We start from the raw sequence: 21,505 nt of genomic DNA, 5'->3' as shown, positions 1-21,505 counted from the left end.
TGCTGTTGTCACCCACCTAGGTATACACCTGTAGGCATGCTGCAACCCAGTATTGGCCGTAGCATGTGCCCTAAATGCGTATTGCTGCAGTGTGATATGGTATGGTAGGGGTTTGTATACAGGACATGGCAAGTGTGTGTTTGTCTGTCAGAGCCTGTGTAGAGGTGGCCGTGATTGTCTTACCATTGGACATGTTTGGGAGTGGATTTTGTAGTTTTCCTATATGGTATCCATCTTATGACACATTGGCCACCTCACGAGGAGTACAGCTGTCAGTCAGCCATGGGACTGTGTTGGCAAGCCATACCCATACATCTGGCAAAAGGCCTGGTGAACAAAGTATGCAGCCCTACTAGTACCTGGTATATGTCCTGCACCCATGTGCCATGCACAAACAAACTTGCCTAGGATATCCCGCTATGTTGCTAGTACCATGCACATTGATGACAGATAGTAGGCATGGTGTGAATGCAGTGGCCTGCAGAGGACATGGCACCCTGTACAGTGGTACAATAGGCACATATATGCAGACATTGTGCCTTCACTATGTTCCACACTGAATGCCTGCAACATATGTGGTGCCATCAAATGTGATCCACAGAGGCCAGACAATGCTGTACACATGTGCCCTGTATGGACCCATGCCACTGACACCATGGAATACCTGTATCATACTATCCATGCAGGTGCAGGGTCGACCTGCTCACTATAAGCAGGTTTCACCACACCAGGCCAGTATTGGCATATCGGGGGATAACAGGCTGTGTACACAACATGTGTCTGCCAAACCAGGTACACCTGTACATGTCACTGTACAGTATTGTGGGACATGCACATCCCAGGCAATGTCCATGTGAAGGACTATCAAACACAGACATGGCATGCATTGCAAAGCTATGGCCATACACATTGGTAACCAGGATGTCAGGCCAGATAATGCAGTACCCATCTGTGTGGGACATTGCAGACACTACACCCCTGCACTGCACACCATTGTCGGGTGATGCGATGCCAAGGATTACCCCTCACCCAGCCTTGTACAGCCATCTTGCACAGCCAACCACTACACACCCATGAAGCAATGCATACCTGCATGCCAGTACTGGCACCCTGTGTCTGCATGTGGGTTGTGATGCTCCCAACCACAGTCACTCCCAGTATAACCCTCATTGGCATACCAACAGATGTCAAGCACTTTCACATGCCCTAGCCCATAGAACCTCCAGATATCCCCTGTGGTGCATGTGGTCCTGTGCATTACTGCAGTGTGGCAAACTAAGTAGTTATGTTGTGTATTTGTGGCCCTGGCAAAGGTGTCAATGCATGTCCATTAGAGAGTGTGGTTGTGGTGACAATGGCATCCGTTCACATGGACAGCCATGTGTGCCACACCTAATGTATGTCTACTATATCTCTGTTGCAGATGTCACTCACCTACACACATATATGTTCTTACAGCACAGCAACATGTCACCTTTGTGGCACATGTAGTAACGTCATGCACATGTAATAGTAATGAGTAGTCAGTCAGGGCTTTGACCTCTGTACTGTTCGGCATGTGGCAGATGATGCTTATGGTTAAGTCTCCAAGCCCTTCCCTGGTGTACTTTGCCTGTCCCACCCACACACTCTCTGGTGGATGTGAAGGAGTACACCTGCACAGCAGCAGCATGTGTATTGTAAGTGATGGACATGGTCAGGTGATGGCCTCTGCACCTATTGCAGTCCTCCTCTAGCTGATTGCATGTGGTACAGCTGTGATGGTGTTCCCATAGCCATCCGCATGATAAACACAGTACACTATCTAGGGAAACATGTTGTTATTTGGCCATGACAGTCGCTGTGAGTGGTACCTGGATGTGGTGTTCTGACACGGCATCACAGATGATATCTGGATGTACCTCAATCATTTTCCACAGTGGGAAATAGCCTAAAGACAGGAGGGTGATGTGCCACACATGACTACAGCATGTAAGTGTAGCTATGCTGCATTGAGACTACTGCCTGTTTAACATGTGTGTGGTAATGGCTATTCTGCATGTTATAATACAGACATGACAGTACTCTGTTCATGAGGGACCCCATCTGTAGGGCCATCTGTGAACTGGTCAGTGTGTGCAACCATTTGTTTCCTGTGTTACACACTGAACACACATCTGTGCACAGCAGAAGCATGGTGTGAGGATTGCAGACAGTACATGATGATAGGGATGTGTTACTGCCATCGCATCCCTGACTGGACATGTGTCACATGAGACAGTGGTATGACAGACACTGTGTGGGGTTCCCAGTGACAAGCCAATAATGGGCAACTGTTCATAGCTGCGGTCACATGTCTACTACACATTGTACAGATGGCATGCAGTATATATGCATGTGTTGTGCTCCCTCTGCAAATGTATACCATCTGTTGTGTTGGGTTGCTGGTGATATCTATGCATACTGTCGTAGGTAATCCTGTATGCTGTTGTCTATCACTAAGCCATATGTGGGTTTAAAATGCAACACCATAGGCTGAATGGGTTGGGAGGTCCCAGCAGAACCTCCTGTCCCACTTCAGCTGACCATGGCACTGGGCACTAGCACATCTGGGGCCCAGCCATAGACATCAACCTCTGTTGGCTCTGCACCACCTTCTGGTGGTACCACCACTGAGGATGGAGCATGCCCCCCCTGGAAGCGGGACCAGACAGGTACATGTCTGCTGTTGTGCAGTCCCGGATGTGTTGCGTTGGTGGCAACTAAGGGGTTCTGAAGCCAGATACGCCAGCTCAAGGGCAGAGTGTCACATTTACAGGGTGATGCTGCCCCTCCTGGACAGCCCCCAGCACTGCCTCCTTTGCAGCTGTGTAGGTGCAGTGGCAGTTGCCCATGGCTGGGGACCTCCATCCCACTGTTCCCATGGGCTTGTGAATGCCGAACACCCATCCCCATCCGGGGTGTATCCCCCCACATGTGTCATATACCAACCCTGTATGCTGTCTTTTCTGTGATCCTACCTATCCTCCACAGCCATACCTACACTCCTTCCCCAACATCTGACCCTCACCTATGGAAACATAAGGCCAATCGGCTCCTAGGACAACATCTGCCCTATACATAGCTGTCCATTACACACACATGCCCACTGGACACATGAAACCCTTGTAATATGCATCACAACATACTCCTGTTATCCTCACCCCTGTCCCTCAGGTGCACGATCCTGGTATGCACATCACTCCTACATGGTCCAGGTACACGTGATGAGGATGACTCCATCGGTCCCTCTATGGTTACCCCATTTACCTTTATCATGATGATGATGTTGCACACAGCACCTTGCAAGAGTACTGTTCACACATAATGATTGGACAGGTACTGTTGTGTTAATGTACATTACATGCACAGAGTGATGTATATGGCCAATGTACAACTATTTGCATGTATGACTGACACATGTCTGTCTGAGGGAGTCTTGAGATCACATAGAGCAACACCACTACATAATACAGGCATCACTGGTGTTTCCCATTTCATTCATTTGTAATGCTTTGTTGCCACATGGTATGTTCCTGATACATCTCTATATATGTATGTACCTATATGCTGGACATAAACACTCACATATACATCTACATGATGGGATACATTCCTATACTGTTGAATGACTGTGCTGTATGATATGTTTGTGGTACTGTCCGTTGTCTGTATATCTGCCATGGCGTATTGGTAATACACATTAGCTGTGTGCGCAGGGTCCTGGTTCCGACCCTTGCAAAGGACGTTTATTTGGTTGCAGGGCAGAACAAGCCCATTGGATATGGAGGGAGTAAGGCACATTAAAGCAGTTGGGAGTGGGTGTGCATGGGTTTGCATGGTGTTAAGCACTGCTGACCTCTGGTTACAGCCTCTTACACTCGGTTAGCCTCTACATTGCTTTACCAGTGCAATACTTGCATACTGGTAGCCAAACACGCTTACACCCGCTCGCTCCTGCACTTGCAAATGCACCAACATTGGTGCTTGCATCTGTCACTCACACCCCTGGGTGGGAGCGAGGACCACAATATTACCTTGTGATGCCTATTACATTGGACTACATGACTACAGTATCGGGAATGGCTGCCCATTAGGCGACGGCATTGCATTCAATGTACGGAATCAGCGACCTGTCCAGTGAATCAATCATATTTGTGTGTTCCTCATACAATCTGCTCCCACCTTGTGATGCCTATTACATCGGACTACATGACTACAGTATGGGGAATGGCTGCCCATTAGGCGACGACATGGCGTTCGACTGTACGGAATCAGCGGCCTGTCCAGTGAATCAATCATATTATTTGTGTGTTCCTCATACAATCTGCTCCCACCTTGTGATGCCTATTACATCGGACTACATGACTACAGTATCGGGAATGGCTGCCCATTAGGTGATGGCATGGCATTCGACTGTATAGAATCAGTGGCCTGTACAGTGAATTAATCATATTATTTGTGTGTTCCTCATACAATCTGCTCCCATCTGGCTGATACATGGGAACCGAGACTCTTCAATACAGACAAGTAGTTGGGTTGTGGGAGCCACATCCGTCGGTCGAGTCATGCTACCGCATACCTATTATAGGTTTGCCACCTTTTCATTTGGCCAAGGTGGGACTTTAGATAACCTGTCCCACTTTGTGAGGGACAGTCCCTCTTTAGGCAGTTGTGTCCTGCAAAAATAATCAAGACATAGCAAATGTCCTGATTACAGGACATTATTATATTCTACGTTTCATTAATAGTTGCATAAAACAGTTATTTTATATATGAAACTTCTATATGTTATGTGAAGTAGCATAAGCAATTCAAATGTTACTAGATTAAGCTTTTATTTGTGCAAATAAGTATAATTCTGTACTATGCACAGCTGTAGGTATGTTTTGTCCTGGAAAGTCTGACATTTCTACAGAACATGTCCCACTTTGGCCATTTGAAAGGTGGCAACCCTATAGGACCTGTATGTAGAGACGTCAGACTTTGCAGGGCAACACATACCCACAGCCAGTAGAAAGGAGAGTACTTCACTGTTTTGCCTAAATAAAAGGTTATTCTTGTAGCATTATAGTTGCTTATACTGTTTCTTATAACATTTAGGTGTTTCAGGTACAAAATAATTGTTTTATGCAACTACTACAGACAATATAGGAAATCTTTGCCCTAAATCACAGGACATTTGCCATAATTACATTTATTTTGCAGGACACAACTGCCCAAAGGGGAGTGTCCCTTGCAAAGGTGGACAGGTGGTAACCCCAACCCTATTATTCTATCATCTTTCTAAGGTAGTTGGCAGAACATGCGCTTTCTCTCACTAGCAGACCTCTCATACGAATGGGGAAGAATGAACACTGAATCAGGGACACTGCATAACAACCTCAGGGACACATTTAGAAGGTTGGTGCTATTAACCTGACACATTGACGGACCCAGAGCACATATGTATTCATACACATTGTCTGAGGTACATGCTGTTTAGGACTCTTACATGTTGTCATTATTCATTATGTGTATTCCGCCACCTTTCCTCCTAATATCACTAGTTCTAGGAGGGCTTAGTTGGGACTGTATTAGATTCTGATTCGTAATCAGAATGTCCCTGGTAATCGGGGACAGTCCGATGATATGGTCCCTATGTGTTCCCCCAGTGGTTTACGGACTGTCCAGTAAATGTGCTCCTAAGGCTTGGGAGGTATGGGCATCTGCTATATCCACATCGGAATATGACTTACATCCACACGGCGGTCCTAATACATGCCTGCCAGCCAACACCTGCACACCTAGGCCCATAATCGCATACCCATAGTTCCTCCACCTGCCACTACTATACAGCACTCATCCTTACTGTGGGCGCAGGTGGGGTATGAACACACCCCTACACATTTCCCAGTCTCCCCATGTCGGGACACATGTCGTACGTTGTTTCAACCCATGTGTTATCAGGCTTGCACAACCTACTGTTCCATGTACAGCTACATCCTGGTCGCAGTAGTCTTCACTGGCATTGTCTGGAAGAACAAAATCTTTGGTGTCCCACAAGGGACGTTGCTGTCCATGTTTAAAGTGTAGACCTTGTAGATCTCTCCCACTGGTAGTTTCCTGCCGGTGGTCTGGGAAGCAGTGTTGTATTACCTTTATTGCATGTCTGCATGTCTCAGCGGCCTAGCTGGGGGTTGGGAGGTAGACATTTGTTGATTGGACCTCCCACCAACATATGCCCGGTCTGAACATATGTTACCCAGTAACTGCTGCAATATAACCTAGGTATATACATGTGTATATTTACTGTAACATATATATATATATATATATATATATATATATATATATATATATAGATCTATTTACATTAATATATACAGATATATCAGTATATGTATGCATACATGTATATTCATATCTTGCTGTATATATATATATATATATATATATGTGTGTGTGTGTGTGTATATATATATATATATATATATATATATATATATATATATATATATATATATATATATATATATATATATATATATATATATATATATATATATGATTTTATATATATATATATATATATATATATATATATATATATATATATATATACACACGTGTGTCAATACATTCCTCACTGATACGCACTTACACATGCGTAATGGTGTTTATATATGCTTCACCAGCATACTAGTGCCTTATTCATTATAACACCAACACTTCACTCCAGTTATCTTGTAATCGGTATTTAGCAGGTTATACAGTGGACAGATGTCGCAATATGTTCATGTACGGATTACTGATGGTAATTGGAATGTGATACAGTGTGATACAACCCATTCCTTTTCTGCACAGCCTATTATTCCATCTATTGTCGATGTCTGTATGTGCACATTCCTATTATTTATGTCAACAAATGGAATGCATGTGTTACAGAAATTGTACTTCAACATATTGTTGTCTGCATGTGTGTATGCATATATACCTATTACAAACTAGCTGACCTCCATGGGGCAGTCCATTAGAACTGGGCCATCCAAACCTGGCACACCTGGATCCATAATTGCATACCCATAGTTCCTCCACCCCACCCGTGTTGAATTTACACGCGTAACATCCATTATCCTCTTGTTATTGCAGCCATGACACACCTTTACACATTGCCCTCTCCAGAGCGTTTGGAGCCCTACACACATTTTGTCCCATCTCGTGTATTCACAGGGTCTCCCACCATGTATATTTGCACATACGTGCGTTTTCTGGGGTTATGGAATACGTCCATTTGCGCTTTCCAATTTTTGGAGGTCCCAGCATGGGACTACATTCCGCCTGTGTGTAAAGTAGACTTGGCAATTCAACAATGTTACTCCCACTGGTAAAACCCTGCCTGTGGTGTGAGTAACTTACATCTAGGGTTGCCACCTTTTCAAATGGCCAAAGTGGGGCATTTTTGGGACACACATCAGATTTTACAGGTCGACACATACCCACGGTCAGTACAAAGGTTAGAACTTTACTTATTTTCCTAAATGGAAGCTTATTCTTGTAGCAGTTTAGTTGCTTATTCTGTTTCTTGTAACATTTAGGTATTTTACATACAAAAATAACTGTTTTATGAAACTGTTACATGAAATATGGGACATTAGTATTTCCTACAATCATAGGACATTTGCCACTGTATTATTTTTGGTCAGGAAACAACTGCCCAAAAACGGACTGTCACTCGCAAAGTGGGACAGGTGGTAACCCTACTTACGTCTGCTTTAAAGCACCTTAATCACTCTATATCCGACTGCCACCATGCGAAAGTGTAAGGTATATATTCCCGATAATACACGTGGGGAGACGCGCATCATGGTCAGGTGTTTAATCCCGGGTCGTAGGTTCTGCAGGACCGGCAGGAGGCTGAGCAGTCTTGTGGACAACTACTGCTCATACAACTTGTGTCCAGATGTCTACAGGACTGGACATCATGTCGTGACACCAAGTCTAATGTTTAGAACAGATACTTATCCCATGAGGGATATCCAAAAATTGTGGGGACCGATGACCTCGATTCCTTTGGCTTTACGAAAATAAGGTAGGATTATACATGCAAGGGATACATAGTTTGCAATCCTGAGACTGCCTAGGGTGAGATTGCCTACTAGATATGAGTAGGGGTCACTATGTGCAGATATGGCTGTGCCTAGCTAGCAGCCCGAGTATGGATGGTTTTGGTGGACGTTCAGGAAGGGGGGAGTGTGCTGTGGAGGGGATGATGGGTATTCAACTATGTATCCAGGTGTGTTGGGGTTAAATGGCTCAGTTCAGGCCAGACCATTATGTGGGTATGTGCCAGTAACGTTTCTGTACATGTGTATTGCACATTTTAATGTTCATATGTTTGTGGGATGGTGTTCTACAGTATGACCTGTCAGGTTGTATTGTGGATGTGAATATTTGTTTTTTGGTTATCTTTCTGATTCACCCACTGCTCCCTTGTGCACCTCCAGTTCACCTATTGTGCATCCAACCCAGTCTCCCCTTGGCAAATTATTACATTACCCGTCACCCCCTCACCCCCATATTCCACAGACACCATCCATCCCTTCTCTGGTTGATGGCCCATGGCACAGTCAACAGAACACATTGCATATACTACATATCGCTGGTACCAATATGGTTGTGAGGACTACCCTAGCATTTCTGATCATCCACATGCTGTACTTCACACACATAGGTACACACAAATACTTATCTTTCATGACATGGTAGGTAGACCCGGGTAATATCCGTTCATCTTTGGGCCATCCTGACAAGGACGACTTGGACCACAAATGGGCAGATATTGGGCGAATGCTCTGACCATTGGTAGGGTTATCACCTTTTCATATGACCAGGATGGGACATTTTCAGGACACACATCAGATTTTACAGGCCAACACACATCCACAGTCAGTACAAAGGATAGTACTTTAGTTTTATGCCTAAATATAAGCTTATTGTTGTAGCAATTTAGTTGCTTATTCTGTTTCTTGTAACATTTAGGTATTTTACATACAGAAATAAGTATTGTGTGGGACTATTACATAAAATATGGGACATAATTATATCCTACAATCGCAGGACATTTGACATTTATAATGGTTTTGGTATGGACACAGCTGCCTAAAGGGGGACTGTCCCTCACAATGTGGGACAGATGGTAACTCTAACCATTGGGCTAGGCTTAGCAATTGACAGCACGCTAACACGATGCGTTTTGCTTCCACTTGGTATAACTATTGGCACTACAATGGATTAAGGGCACAGGGTTTTAAAAGTCATTTGTTCGAGGGACGGGGACTCAATATTCAGCTACGTGCCTTTGTGTTTACTTTTTATTTTGGTGTTCGCAAAACTGTCTTGTATGCTTTGCATACATTTCAGTATCCACGGACACTGACAGGAGTGATTACTATTAGAGGCAGGCTGTATTAGTCAGCAATTTAGGTTGCGCGTATGCAGCCGACATGTTCACGCCTCCGTGCAGCACTTGGACACGCCCCCTGCACTTGCGCACATTTCCTATGCATGTGGCCATTACAGCAGCGCGCCTTCATTAATATGCATGTGGTGCTGCTGCGCCATCTCTATGCCACACGGTTGGCGCAAGGCTAACGCCATCCTTGCGCTGAGCTTCATGAATCCCGGGGCATGTTATGTAACAACTGACAAGCCTACTTGTTTATTCTCTGCTATTTAGACATAGAATTTTGTATTCATGCTTTTACACATATATTTTCTATGTATTTAAAATGTTTTCAGGGTGCTGCTTTTAACTAATTCGGCATTTTGTAAGTTAAAGTAATTAGGCTTTATTTGCAGCATGATTGGTTGAATGAGCATTTATAAGGGTGTGTGCTATTTTGTCTTTTAAACAGTCTGAAGAAGCGAATGTTATTCGCAAAAGCGCTTACTTGTTGCAATAAATTTCTTCTGCCATAATTTCCTGCCATGTGGAACCACTTTTGTTTTTATTTTTACTATTATTGATTTACTCCAGTTGGTTCCCATGTCTACTCAGAGGCTTGCTTGTTCTTATAAACTGATGTTAGTGTCCATATAGACTCCGACAATGATGATAGGCATAGTGAGGCACAGGCAGGGTTGTCAGTGGCTGAATCTGTGCCATTCGTTGACATCCCACTTTTATCCACCCCATCCCCACACACAGTCACAATGCCCATACATACCCCATCACCAGTGGCCATAGATGAAGGACAGTTGGAAGGTGGTGGCATGGGACAAGAAAGTGTGGTGACTATGGCAAATGTGTCTGTACACAGCAGCCATAGCTGGATGACTGGCGAGTTACCACACAGGCAGATGTACAGGGGTGCTCATAGGAGGGCTGCTGGCCATGATGCCCCTGGCAGAAGTTCCAAAACAAGTGTCACCAGACGCATGTTTTGGACTATCATGGAGGCACAGGCACGTATGGAACATTACACCAGAGACCGCCTGAGGCTCCAGAGGGCTACTCTTCTTGCTATATGTGACAACATCTGTGATCTTGCAGGTGCCCACCATTATTTTGCAGAGGTCATGGATAGATGGTTGGGTGAGATGGTGGGAAACCTTGACCTTGTGGTGTCTGTGGTAAAGCATGTAGTGGGAGTAGGGTGTCAGCCACATGGACATAGGGCTGCAACACCAACAGGTGGAGGTCTACGTGGATTTGCAACAACTCACAGCCACTCCCGTAGTGGCAGTACCAGCACCAGCACTGCAGGGGGGGGTGCTGTCCACACCACAACACAGCAGGCCACATGCACATTCTCCTGGCCGGTTCAAGAGGGACATGGATCCATCTGAGAAGTGTCATCATCAGGGGAGAGTACCATATCTGGGCTTCTGCCTGGTAGTGCCCATGGAACCCCTAGCAGGCACAGTTCCCGTGTACATGGCTGGACACTGTGAACTGTACACCCTGCAATGTATGGTCTGCAGCTGTCCAACAAACTCCTGTATAGGTCAGCCACATGGCAGAAATGTGTGCATACATGCACACACACATATCCCCAACACAGCTAGGGCACCTCCATACCTACACACACCATGTCTGCACAGCCCATTTAATAAAGAACCCCCTAACTCAGACACATGATGTCAATGAAATGGCTCAGCCCAGGCCTCTGGCAACCCCACAACACACCATGTGCATATGATGATACCTGTGCCACATCCCTGTCATCCATACCATCGATGCAGGGACATGCAAATATGGTTCCGATGCACGGGGTGAATGTACTAAGGTTTAGCAATGCAATGCTGTTTAACATGTTTTCAGCTGGAATGATTAATGCTTACATGTAAGGATGTGTAGCTATCCAGCCATGATGCATTATAACTGTTATTAATACTGACTGATTGTGGTCTCCATAATGTATTCTGTTTCTGTTCTAGGTGTCTATGCGTCAGCAGGATTTTGGTCTGCTGTCCTTTCCTACAAGGGGTGTGGAACTGTGGTGACACATTGACTGTGTTATATCCTGGGTACAGTTGAACACAGGTCTGTATAACAGTTACTACATGTGCCACATGGCTGATAAATCTGAGGGGTGTATACAGGTGAGTGCATGGTGGCTGATGTAAGCAACTCTTCTACAGTGGACAATAGTAAGTGTACTGGGTGACACACACATCCAATGTTTGTGAATAATACACACACAGAGGCTTTGGTGTTGATGCAATGCACAGAGAACACTGTTCACATGGATGTACTTCATTTTGCAGTGAACTCATTTTGGCCTATGTAATTCCACCAAGACCAAATTGCCAAAACATCACATCAGTAAATAATCAGTCCACCAGTTTAATGTCATTGACATTGGTACTGGCAGGGTATATGTCCTCTTCCCCAATGTAGTGCAATCCTGGAGTTGGTAAACATAGGTGTGCTGATGTGGGTGGCACAGCCCCCCACTTTGGAGGGTGTGGGGTGGCGTAGAAACACAAATAGTGTGATTAACAACTACTTAACCTGTTAACATAAACTGTACAGTATAACAGCACACTAAGCAGGGGGATACGCACAACGATAACCCCAATGTGGGTGGCTGTGCCCACACCCATGTGTATATACCAACTCCAGTGTCACTGTACAGCTGTACAGTGGGGAAGAGGGCATTTACACATCCACTACTAGTTTTGATTGAATGTATTTCCACAAGATGATTGCTTTGAAATGTTACCTTTTGCCAGTTAGTTCTCTGACAAATGATCTCCTGGGACGTATATTTTCTGCAAATTGAAGTAGATCCCTTCACATACACACACACTTACTTGGCAACACTGAGAGTAGAATCCCTACTTAGGTACTTATTGCTACTAATGTGTTTGGCCTTAATTGCACACACCACAGAGCTTTTAGGGTGAGGTGTGTCCCGAGTTTCTTGTTAAGTGAAGAACATCACTAGGCCTTGTACAGCATGGTAATGGGGGATGTACTGAGTGTTAATGAACAATACATAGTATGACATACTGTCATATACACATTGACAAACACATATAGTCATAGACACATTTGACAGACCTGGGTTTAGCAGTGCTAACTACCTTGTCAGTGAGTCCATTCCATTACAGAGTTTTTGCACACAACACATGCATCATTGGGCTGGATAGTGTAATCAGTTACCTGTATGGTTGATGGTGATAGCGTTCCTCATATAGTGGACCTTGGGACATGTACTGGGGGTATCATGGTGTAATGATAGCACCCACACCCCACATTGGCTATTATACTCACTGAAACCCATGATAATGCTCTGACATACCCACAATCATACTGTGACCAGGACTGCAAAGCAAACCCTTGTCTATCTAATCAGTGCTACTACAGGGATATGCATTTATTGCACATGACACAGGAATAGTAGGATGAGGACCAAAAGTAAAGCACAAGGCACACCAACACAGAGAACAGGCCGTATAAATGAACGGCCACACAATAAAGCCTGAAAGAAGCTGTTTTATTAAACTAACATTGTCAATACAAATATATTTTCATCCAAAAGACTTCAGCAGACATTACAATAAATAATCCTCTGATTTTCCTTAAATACCATTCTCTAAACTGTCAACCAGTCACATCTTTAATACATTTAATGACATTATAAAAAGCTTTAAGAAACATTAAAAACTTGTAAATTTTCAAACTTTTAACCTATAAATACTTTAGACTTTTATAAAAGCAATTAATAACTTCCAATAAATGCTTATAATTTATTAATAAATGATTGTAGAAAGTTAATATAAAATGTAAATATAAAAACATAATTCTTCTTTAAAATTAGTGAATCAGATGCTCCATCTAGTGGCCAAAGTGAAAATAACTTTGAATCTAGCAGTAATTTAGCTGCTCAGAGCTTCAATACAGGGGCCAGGGAAATAAAATCATTTAATCCATATTTCTTGTTGGCATCAAGTTTGAGTTGCTAAAACAACTCTCAATATTCAATGGTTGTCTCCCATGGTCTCCCACATGGGTCAACTTCTACCTTTTCTTTTAGTAGGATGAGGGTTTTTCATGGCTCTCCTAAAGTCAGCAACATCACTATCCCTTATAATGTATAGCAAGGTTTATTGTATTTGGAGGATGTGGCCTCAGAATGCTGTCTCCTACAAATATGCACACTCACACACAATTGCACACACATACACACACTTGCCAGGACTCAAAGGGTAACCCATTTGTAGAACAGTGTTATGCTGGTACTGCAAGCTCCAGGTAGCCCATAGGGTGAAGAGTGTAACAAAGTACATTTAATGTCAATTACAGCAGCAGCCATTTCTATGTATAGCAATGGGAGTATGTAGTGGGTGAGAAGGTCCTCAGAGCATTTTCAACTACAAGTTTACAAACACACAGACACTGTTATTCTCAATAATGCACAGTGACACATTTGTCAGTACTGAGGTCCATAGGTACAGGTGTTCCTAGGTGTGTACCAGGCTAATGTCCATGGAGAGATGAGAACAGTAGGGCATGTGGGTACACTGGTATCATGCCACCTGACATTTGTCAGCAGGCCATCTATCAACCAATGCCACTTGAGTGATCCCCAGAGTGACAGTTAAATTCAACATCCAATCATCTATTTTTGTCTTGCAGAGGGCCAGTGAGGTGCTCCAGTTGACATGTATGCACCATGTAACTTGGCCAGTGTCTGGGTTAGAGACCTGTACCCAAGCATGTTCTGTTGACTGTGGTTGTCTGGTTGATGTATCCATGGCATGTGGTGAATACAGGGTGGGGTTTCCTAGATGTGGCATTCATAACACAGCTGGGCAGACATATCAGTGTCAGATAATCAGAGATTGCCTGTAAGCAGCCAAGATGGATACCTGACATCTGCACATCTGTACAGAGGACAGACAGAAATTAGCTAGCCAACAGGTTATGCATTAGTATGAATGTTTTGACAGATGGATGCCTAACACTGATAGGTATGCCATTACTACATATCAGCAGCCCTCAATGACATGTCCTAAACACATAGTAGTCTACAGTTAATATCCACATATCAGATCCATATCCAATAGGAAATACTTAATAACATACAGCTCACACACCAAGAACACGATAGTCAGTACTCAGAGTCCAGCTTTGCATGCAGGGGTGTATGGTTCCAGTACTACAATATGCAATCTACGCTTACTTGGAAAAGCACTGTTAAAGGTAATAATGTAATGATACAATACATGCAAGTGTGACTGCATATAACCTGGGATACTCCCCATGTATGAAACACATACAACAAGAAAATATTGTGCTACTAACAATGTATACTCAGGTGTCCCATACAGTACACTCACACACCTTGCTACTGTAGTGACAGCACATAGAAGCATGTTATGTACATGGAATTAAATACACTTATTAAAGATGTCATTACCCTGCTATTTTTATCAGACTAGAATGTGATCACTGGTTACCAGGGCTGAGCTATGCTTAGCAGATGTAAGCATTGCTTAAACGTAAATGCTAAGCAGATTTGTGCATTGGTAAGCGATGCCTGCATGGTGTAAGCACCTTTTCATTTAATTGTACGTTAGTACTGCTTACCATCGTGCAATCCTGCGCAAAACCACTTAAAGCTGCTCAAAACTGCCTTAACCACTCTGTATCCAACAGTCCTTGCTCTGCCTAGCAACAAAATAAACAGCCCTTGCAGGTCTTCAATCCAGGACCCTGTAGCCTATTGTCACAGAACTTAACCACTAAGCCATCTGGGCGTACAAATGTCTGTTACTTGCTCAAATATATCATTCAGTACATGTACTGAATAGTAGTGAACAACTGCTTTGACTACTACAATTGTTTACTACTTGTTAGTGAAAATAGTACCCCGGATTCTGCAAGCCCTGCATGGCATGCAGGACTAGTGTAGGAATTCAGCAGGCAATATGTCTGTCGTGCGATCAAGGAATAACCTGTAGGGGTGTGCATGAGCGCTCCTGCACTAGTCCTGCACGGACTCAGCCCCTGTATGCAAATTTCCCTATTTGCAGGTGAAATACATGCAAATGAGGTGAATTTTCAATCTAGGAAGCTGGAAACCAGCTGTGCAGGACTAGTGTAATCTGCAGAAATGTACTCCGCCAGTAATGGAGTACATTTCTGCAAATTACAAAACGGAGCCATGACAGCTCCAAATAAAAAGTGGATATCATGTATAAAGCATGCCAATGGCCAACTATAAGGCCATTGCCATAGAAAACACTTGCAAAAAAAAAAAGAACTTTTATTTTTTTTAGCTGATCTCGGTTGTTTAAGCATAAGGCGGCGGAGAGCAAACAGGATAGGGGGAAAATAAGAAAAAAAAAAACGAATATAATCATTCTAACCAAAATCACTATTCTGCCATTATACTCAATGGCAGGCAGAAGACAACATGGCCAGTGAATAGTGGTTGCTAAGGGGTGAGGCTCACTGTGGGACATGTAACTATGCATTAGCAGGCAATTCTATGCAAATGAGGGGAATGATAGTGAATCCCAGATTTCCCCTGCATGCTAGGCAGCTCTCAACAGTGTAAAAGCAGAAATAGCTTGGTGCAAGCCTAGGAGTTAGCTGACATCATAGGGGGGGTGTCAGGCATACTGTAAGCTGAGTGGAGCCCTGCGGCTCGGGTTTGCTCCTAGCTTAGCACAGCTAAGCAAGGGGGTGTGTTTGAGACTGCCTAGCACTCTTTACATTGCCTAAGTGGGTGTGCTTGCTGCACACTGGGTTTTAAACGGAAAAAAAAAGTAAAGCAGGAAATAGCAGCTCTATGCACATTTGAGCACTGTGTTTGTGCGGCGCGCCCCGGGCTTAAACAGGAAGGCAATGGGAAGGGAAAACAGCAGTAGGAAGGTAATCTAGGAGAACTAACATAGCTGGCAGGTGAAATGTATCAGAACCAGCCAGTTACACAGGCAGAAGACCAGCCCAGCCCAGAACACTACTATAAACTATGCAAACACCTTTCCCTCTGGTTTTTCCCATACTCTACACCACTGGTGTATACAAGCGGGGAAGTTTTAACAAGCAAAAGAACAAAATGATAGGGGCTGCAATAGCTATCATACAACAACATGTGGAAGAGGCTGAGGGTGGTGAGGATGTGACTGCTGTTGACCAACCCACAGTGAGGAGATGGAGAAGAGTGTACAGACCCAGGGTAACCTACCAGGGGCTACATGAGCTGGAGATAGTGGAGCGCTATAGGGTGGACAGGGACTTCTTATGGCAAAATGTTGAGCTGTGTCGGCCATGCCTGACACACAGTACTAACAGAGGGGAGCCCATCCCAGTGGATACCAAGGTATGTGTAGGCCTAAGAATACTAGCTGCAGGTACCTTCCAAAGGCCAACTGAGGATATGATTGGGATCTTACAGGCGTCAGCATCCAGGGTACTCCACCAGTTCCTGGATGTCATGTCAGCACATGCCGGTGAGCATGTATATTTCTCCAAAACCCATGAGGCATTGGCCAGGAATATGCAACTGTTCCACCAAATAGCAGAATACCCTGAGTTAGTGGGTGCTATAGACTGCACGCACATACACATCAAAGCACCACCCGGTGAGCGAGGTAGGATCTACATCAACCGCAAGGGCTTTCCCTCCATCAACTGCCAGGCTGTGTGTGATGCCCAGGGCATAATAATGAATGTGTGTGCTGGCTGCCCTGGAAGCTATCATGATTCCCACATCTGGCATCTAACACAGCTGTACCATAGATTTGCCAATGGGGACATCCCTTATGGTCACTTAGTGGGGGATGCTGGTTACGCACTGGAGCGGTGGCTGATGACACCCATCAGAAATGCACACACACTTGAACAAGAACTCCATAATGAGGCACACGCACAGACCAGAATTATAATAGAGCGTGTGTTTGGGATGCTCAAGTCATGGTTCTGGTGCCTGGACACATCTGGTGGAGCCTTGCAGTACTCACCAGCTGCATGTACCCAAATTGTCATCGCATGTGCCATGCTGTGCAATATGATCTTGTGGAAACAGCTGCAACAGGAACAGCACGGGGCAGGGTCACACAGCCCCCCACCATTGCCAAGGCCTGCACAGGCACAGAGTGACTCAGAGGAGGAACAACCTGAGCCTGCCCCAGTAGGCAGAAGAAGGCATGCCCAGTATGTCCTGGCCTTGGCAAAGAGGCAATGCATAGCACATACACTGACACAGGAGGGACCCAGGGAATGACACCTCTCTCTGACTCGCACATACAGTAAAAGATATGCCAAACCTGACACTACCTGTGCTCAACCTTGTGTAGGGAGTGTACTATGTGCATCCAACATAGGCAGCCCTGCAGCACCACGCTCAATACTGGCACACCCACAAGGTAAGTCACTCAACCTACCAATTGCTGAATGGAGTAGAATGTGTTGTTACTTTTATCTATGGTATGGATGCGAGCATGCAAGGGAATCGGGTGGCTGAATGGTATGCCAGCAGATAGTAGATACCTATAGTGGCACCATGAGATCTGTAACAAATACTGGTGTCACCATAGTAGCCAGTACTACACAGGGTGACAGAAACCACTAAAGGAAATGTGCTGGGCTACATGTGTGTCCATATGACTCACACATGCCATTCAGGGAGGTTCACATACCCAACAACAATCTCAGCCAGCAGGACAGGTGTAGACAAACACAAACAAAGGCTGTGCTATGGCCTCTGAATGATGCCTATGGGTAACCCCCCCCCCCGGCCTACACAGACAGACTACAGCAAATCAGGCAGTGCGATATTAGTTCTGAAGGGTAGGAAGTCGGAAACTAATATGTACGTCAATCAAACCTAAGAACTGTAGTACACTGATATGCCTCTAGTCAGCATGATAGGGTAGAATACAGAATGAACTAGAGTACCTGACATGCTAGTACAGTCATAGCAAATGTGTACAAGTGTCAGGTGTGCCCCCCATTCTATATAGAAATGTAGAAACAGTCAGGTGTGCCCCCAAACCTGTGTAGAAATGCAGTAACAGTCAGATGTGACCCCCCAATCCTGTGTCAAAATGTAATAACAGTCAGGTGTTCCCCCCAATCCTGTGTAGAAATGTAGAAACAGTCAGGTTTGTCCCCAATCCTGTGTAGAAATGTAGTAACAGTCATGTGTGCCCCCCCAATCCCATGAAGAAATGTAGAAATAGTCAGGTGTGCCCCCCAATCCTGTGTAGAAATGTAGAAACAGTCAGGTGTGTCCCCCCACAATCCTATGAAGAAATGTAGTAACAGTGAGGTGTGCCCCTCCCACTCCTATGTAGACATGTAGAAACAGTCAGGTGTGCCCCTTCCCCCAATCCAGCATAGAAATGTAGTAACAGTCAGATGTGCCCCTCCCAACCACTATGTAGAAATGCAGAAACAGACAGGTGTGCCCTCTCCACCAATCCTGCGTAGACATGTAGTAACAGTCAGGTGTGCCCCCCTCCCCCAATCCTGTGTAGGAATGTAGAAACAGCTAGGTGTGCTCCCCCCAACCCAACCTAGACATGTAGTAACAGTCAGGTGTGCCCCCCCAAACCTATTTAGAAATGTAGTAACGGTCTAGTGTGCCCCCCCCCCACAATCCGATGTACACACAGCATAACAGTCAGGTCTGCCCCCCCCCCACAACCTTATGTAGAAATGTAGTAACATGTATGTGTAGGTATAATACCAGTGGAGCACAGATTCCCAGAGGTGGCCAAGGTAGGTTGGGAGGGTGGCTTAATGGTTAAGGTGTTTGCCTTACAAACACAAGGTGCAGGGTTTGAGTCTCACAAGGCATAATTGGGTAGGCTTAAAATGGCTCACAAAGGCAGTTTGCTTAGTACTAATCAATGAACCTATGAACCTATGATAGGTTGTAGCATTTGCACAATATGCATGTATGTGTGTGTTAGGTTGGTGTGTGTTTCATATTGTGTGAGAGTGGTCAGTATGTATGCATGTTGAGGTAAGATCTGGTGGCTATTGCCCACTACTGCTGATGACAGGGACAAGCCCTAACAACTGCAGTGCCAAAGATAATTCCCACCAGTATAACACATGCTAGCAGTAAGCCATTGCAAATGTATGGTGATAATATGTGTCACCATCTGAAAGACTGAGATGGCATGGCTGCTGGGCTAGATATACAAGCAGTACACAAGGGAAAGTACCCCAGACATACAGTATATATTGTGTCACTGTGAAATGGAGACACCCTTGGAATTGTACATAGAGGTATGCATCACATTATCTGGTCCTGTAGTAGGGGATACCGGCGTTCTCTGACTGAACACTTGCAGACCACAAAGGAGGTAGGACTGATGTATTGGGAAACAGCTGATGTACCTGCACATGCCAGCATAACTGGAATGCCCCATGCATATCTGTGTGTCAGATGCAAGTGGTGTCCATCGCACACATGCACCCAGCTCACACAAACACCACCCACAGATACCTCTCTGGTCATATCCCTGCTGTGGGGAATGGGTACAAAATGACCACACCTGTATATGGCAATAGCAAAAGAATGCAGCATGCAGTGCAGGTGTCCCATGCAGGTGTGTCCCTAGCCGTAGGTAACACCCTGCCAGCATCCACACCACCTGATCAAGACTGATAGAAGGTATTGGCATGAACACCTATCACACCTACCCTGTCACCCCAGGGGAATATACTGTATGGTGGTCTGAGACTGTAGGACTGACAGAATGCAACTGCCTGCCACATCTGGCCAGCAGTAACACCTAATGGCCCACAGGCCTCTGCCAAAGGCCTGTGTCTCACATGTACTGCCAATGTATGTTATGTCATGGACACCCAAATAACAACATAACATGCTCCACATAAGCCATATGCAAGGCCATGTGGACAAACCACAGTAACATTTTTACCACATCCCATTGCATGATCTGTGGACCAACACTAACAAACAGCTGTGATGGGGTGATAACCTTATGGAAAGCATCAGAGAATGCATGCATAATGTATGGAAGAGGATAGAATAACAGAGGGGGTGGGAGAATGGGCAGCTGTGAGGTATTGCCACAGCATGATAGGGCCATACTGTCATGTTGATGGATGTACAAGTACGGGATCCCCTGCCAGCACTGTACCAAGGTTCTGAACTGGATACACAGGCAAGTGTCTGCAGCTCTCCGTCCAGAATGGCATAACTTACCATGAATATGTACGTGTCTGCCCACAATACCGAACATAGCTGCAGTCACCCTTGTCCCCTAGACATCACTGTGAGCAAGAATGTCCACCTGACAGTACATGATGACAGAAAGCATCACAGTGTATAACAATACACATGTCTGAATATCTTAGCTAACAGCAGTACCATGCAGCTGAAGTAGCACAGACACAATCACCTACAGTACACACTATCCCCTGCAGTTTGTCCCCATATTGCCAAATGATCGACGGATACCCTGCAGAAACAGTTTGCTATCTGTAGGTGTAAACACAAAGGTCTGCACTGGAGTGCAAACTACCTGGAATCGATCCACACATTCAATACAGAAGGGCATACTGGGCATGCTCACACACTTAAAGAAATGAAGGCAATGTCAGACAACAACATACTGAAAGGTCAAACTGGGCATGCTCACACACTTAAACAAATGAAGCCTATGTCTGCAAACAACAGTGGACCACACATAACTGGCAGTTGCAGATGTTAGTGCATACACTCCCCAGTATGCACCAGTCATGCTTTGCACACACAGTGGATAGGAATACAGACATATATCCAAGTATAACACACTACAATAAGCCAACAGTAGACTTACATAGATGTGTGGAAGAGAATGACTGTGACAAGGAGCCATCCATTATGAGGCCTGTCCCACCCAGCACACAGCCAAATGGCTACAACCACATGAGGTGTAAATGTCACTCACTGTGGACATTAGCCACCAGTATCCATTAGCATTACAGACTATGTGGTGCAAGTGCTAGCTGCGCAACGTGACTGTA

This window comes from Protopterus annectens, chromosome 14.part0, assembly GCF_019279795.1.
Source record: "Protopterus annectens isolate FY-2018-M chromosome 14.part0, PAN1.0, whole genome shotgun sequence".
Taxonomy (NCBI): Eukaryota; Metazoa; Chordata; order Ceratodontiformes; family Protopteridae; genus Protopterus; species Protopterus annectens.
Note: the sequence above shows the minus strand (reverse complement) of the source record.